The sequence below is a fragment of the Elephantulus edwardii genome, unplaced genomic scaffold, assembly GCF_000299155.1.
Source record: "Elephantulus edwardii isolate Elephantulus edwardi_28Jun2011 unplaced genomic scaffold, EleEdw1.0 scaffold00135, whole genome shotgun sequence".
Taxonomy (NCBI): domain Eukaryota; kingdom Metazoa; phylum Chordata; class Mammalia; order Macroscelidea; family Macroscelididae; genus Elephantulus; species Elephantulus edwardii.
The window spans coordinates 8,881,777-8,886,475 of NW_006399885.1; positions in this window are offsets into that span (position 1 = coordinate 8,881,777).

Below are 4,699 nucleotides of genomic sequence, written 5' to 3' on the forward strand. Positions count from 1 at the left end.
AACATACTTTGGACATGTTGTAAGGAGGGACAGGTCCTTGGAGAGGGACATCATGCTTGGTAGGGTGGAGGGACAGCGCAGAAAGGGAAGGCCCTCTATGAAGTGGCTTGATTCAGTGACTGGGGTAATTGGGATGGGTGTGTCTGAGAAGATGCGATTGGCCCCAGACAGAGCAGAGTTTAGGGATGTTGTACATAGGGTCGCTATGAGTTGCAAGCCACTCGATGGCACATAACAACAAAACAACATGTTTACATGTTGCTGTAACAGTCTCCTTTACTGAAAGAGCACTTGGACCTCTTTGTCTGGTTACTTAACACTTTCTAACTTACGTGTTATCTTTTTGTATGACAGGCTCAGTGTCTCTTTATGTCATTTGTGTTTATATTTCTATTAAGCGCACCGAAACCCAAACACGCTGCCTTTGAGCTCACTTTAGTGGAATTATGGTCTCCCTTGTTCAGTGCTATTGAGTCAGCTACAAATGATAGTGATTCTGTGAGCAACCGAACTGAGTCTGCAACACCATTACAATCTTGGTTCAAGGCTGTTATAGTCTAACTGAAATATGAGACCAGCTGAATGTGTTTCTACTGATGCCAACTTAGAAGATATAGGATTGTTCTAAGGAGCCCTGGTGGTGCAGTAATTAAACACTTGGCTGATAACCAGAAAATTAGCAGTTTGGATTCATTTTGGCTCCACGAGAGATAAAACCTTAAAGGTTAAAAACCTGAACCCATTGCCATTGACTTGATTCCACCTCATTGACCTCATAGGGCCAAGTAGAACTGCCCTATAGCTGTAAATCTTTAAGGAAGCAACTGCCCCTTCTTTCTCCCACAGAGTGGCTGGTGGATTCAAACCGCCAGCCTTTTGGTTAGCAGCTGAGCATTTTAACCACTGCCCCATCAGGGCTTCTTAAAGAAGGCCGCCTGGTGAGCCCTGTGGGTTAGTTCTGCTCTTTGCATGCGGTTGTATAAATTTGAGTTGACTTGATGGCACAGCACAGCTGCAGGACTGTTCCAGCAATTAAGAATGAAACTCAGATATGTTCCAGGAGATCAAGAAGAACGTCTGACTGTTCTTCATTCACATTGTGTTTCATACAGTCATTCTCCTGCATTATATTTTATAAATTCAACTACCGTTGAGTCTTGCCCATCATTACCCTGTTTTTTGCCTGGATCCTTCTCATTTGCTTTTCCCCGCCCCCACCTGCCAAACTGTACAACCCTATGGTTTCACCCCTACCTATCCTCACCGTCCCTTCTCCTCCCTTGAGTATGAGTTTTACTAGTTATTCTTACATTTTTACAATACAGGATGTGAATGAAGAATAGTGTGAAACACAATGTATATAAACTTTGTAAGCAAACGAATTAAAAAAATTTAAAAAATGGAGAAGGGAAATAGATACCTCTGGAAGAAATAGCGTAAAAATCAAGTGCAGCATAGGCCAAATTTATTCGTGTGGTTTTCAGGGTGGGACCTAGGGTTCTAGTTGAAAGAGAAAGGGGGAAATAAACCCAGCCTTTTAACCCTGAAAAAAAAACAAGAATGTTGGAAAGGGCCAGGCCACTGAGGTGGGAAACAGGCTTCTTGCTGAAAACATTTACATCTGTTCTTTCTATAGACTAGTGTTTCCCCCAAGCAGCTAGTGATAGTGATGTGTAGTGCCCGTGATCTTGTAAATGAGACTTTATGTGCACAGTTAAGAACTTTGGTGACACAGCCTCACGAAGAGCTAGGGTGAGGAATGGAGAATTTGAGCCTAGTGAAGGAGATGGCGTCGAAACTGGTGGTGTAGTGGTCAAAGCCCTCAGCTACAAACTGGAAGGTTGGTTGACAGTTCAAGCCTGCCAGCTAGTCTGCTTCTGTAAAGGTTTCCAGTCTCAGAAACCGTACAGGCAGTTCTGTTCTGTCCCATAGGGTCTCTGTGAATCAGAATGGGCCAGATGGCAGTGGGATTTGAAAACATGCACTAGAAAATGACTTAGAGAAGCAGGTGTGATCTGGAACAGGTACACATGGTCTGCATATGTTGTCTCCTGATTTCTGGAAAACTGGAATTTGGAGGCTTAAAGGAGATGGCAGGGACTAAAATAGAAACCAAATCCTAATGCAATCAGCTTAGGATAATATCGACAGATTAACTTCGTGTCCTGTAGGCACAGCCTCTTCTCAGGTTGAGTATCTCCAGAACACAGTATCATTTGTTTTGTCCTGCCTTTGGCTGTTGGGGCTAGTGATGCCTAAAGGGCCTCAGGCCTGAGAGACCTTCATTTTTACTGACCTTTTTCAATGCCCTGTAGGACAGAATGAGAGATTTCAGTCCTCTCTCCCTTCTGTTGAGTACGGTGAGTGTGCACTGAACTGTGTGGGAGGTGAGTGGTTTGGAATGCGTGTGAAATGATCTCAGCTCATGTTGTTTATCGTCAAGCTGCCTTACCCTCTAGCTGAATTGATTATCTTTAGTCTCTGATAATTCCCTAAATGAAAACTTGCTGTTCTTTCATGATGGAGTTTTACTTTCTCTGTTTCTAAATAGTGTTGTTATTGTTGTTGTGTACCACTGAGTCAGAACTGACACATAGCTGACTCTCTAGTGGGTTTTCAGAAGCAGTAAATCACATAGGAGGAGAATGCCCATCCTTTTCCTGTGGACCAGCTGGTGGATTTGAATTGCATGCCTTTGGGATTGCAGTGCAGCTTCTTACAACTAGGCCACCAGAGCTGCCTTAAACAGCATATTGTTGTTGTGTACTGTCAAATAGGAACCGACCCATAGCTGATTCCCCAGCAGTTTTTCAGAGGCAGTTAATTGGATGGAAGGAGGTTGCCCATCCTTCTGTGTAGCAGCTAGTGGTTTCGAACTGCATGCTTTTGAAACTGCAGTGCAGCTTCTCATTAGATCACCAGAGCGCCCTTTAAACAGCATAAGGAATTATAATTGCATAATACTGTTTTAGAGGCCCCTAGTGATTCAGTGTTTAAGCACCTGACTACTAAAGGTTGGTAGTTTGAATTCACTAGCTGCCGAACAGAAAACAGATAAGGCTGTCTGCTTCTGTAAAGATTTACAGCTTAGATGACATAAGGTCTCCCATCCTCACTTTTTTTTTTCCCCATCCTCACTTTTAAGGAACACTCTAACTGTACTTCTTCCAAGACAGGTTTGTGCATTCTCCTGGCAGGGCAGCAATGTATCCTCCTCTGGCCTTCCTTATCCATTGCCCAGCTTTCTCATCCATGTGGGATGATTGACATTGACGCTTGAGTCAGGCCCACTTTAGTTCTCAGTGTGTCGTGACTTTGAGTCTCTGTAAAGATTACAGCCAAAGACACCTCATTGAGTGGTTCTCCTCTGCCTTGTAGGGTTTCTGAATCAGAACCGACTGGGTGAGACACAGCAGCAACAACAATTTCATTCTGAGAATTAGACTGAGCCTGGATACAGCACGAGTGCATTCTTTTAGCTCCAAATTAAGATGTAATTTGGAATCAGAACGAACAAGGACTGGCACATTTTAAAATAGGATTTGAGAAGAAAGGGTCTTAAGAGGTTGACGCTATTTGTTTCCCCATTCTCTAATTTGTTCATTTAATAAAATATTGGGTTTTCATTCACCACTCCAAAGTTTATGTATCTATGTGCGTTCCACCTTAGTCTTTCTCTTCTCAGGTATTGGCCATAACCCCTTCCAACTAAAAACATGGAGCTGTCATGTCCAGCACTGTCGCCTCCAGCCACATGCTGCTATTTACATGGACATTAACTACAAAGAAATAAGAACTGTAGTGCTCAGTCCTCCGAGCTGCATTTCAAGTCACGCTAACCACTTGGCTGCTAAGGTTACCACGCTGGGCCGTATGGGGACAGAAGGTCCCCTCATTGCAGAGAGCTGGTCAGCACAATGCCCTTTAGTGTTCCTGACTCCATTCTCTCTGTGCTACATCCTGGCACTTCACCTGCTCCAATGTCTAAGTCCTTGGACTCTTCTTTTGCTCCCTTTAAAATGTTCTCCCTATACGCCATCTCCTTTTCCTTATGAATCAGGGTGAAATCTCTCTCGGGGAGGAGTGATATGGAACGGCAAAGGACACACAAAGGAGATTAATCAGAACTGGTTTTGACAAGCACTGTGATAATGGGACAATTAAAACAGACTTTGAAGGGGGGGAAAAAAGAGGAACAAACTGGGGGGTGTAGAGAAAATAGTGCAACAATGAATGAATGGAAATAAAAAATCTCTGTAAATGTTCATTAAAATTAATAAAATTTAATAAAAAAAATGTTCTCCCTTACCACTGGCAACATCATGATAGCTGGAGAAAGTATTGAAACTGTTAATGATTTCATCTTGCTTGGATCCACAATCAGTAAGGGTATCAGAAGACTTAATGCACTGTCAATGACCACTCCAAAATACTGAAAAGCAGTGTCAGTTTGAATACTGACTCACCATGGTCTTTCCCATTATTTATTATTCATGAGAGCTAGACATTGAATAAGATGACAGAAGGAGAATTGATGCCTTGGAGTTGAGGTGCTAGAGAAGAGTACTGAATACCCCATGGACTGCCAAAAGAATGAACAGGTTTATCTTGGAAAAGATGCAGCCAGACTGCTTCTTGGAGGCACAGATGACAAAGCTTTTTCTCTCATACTTTGGACGTGTTGCTAAGAGAAGCTATT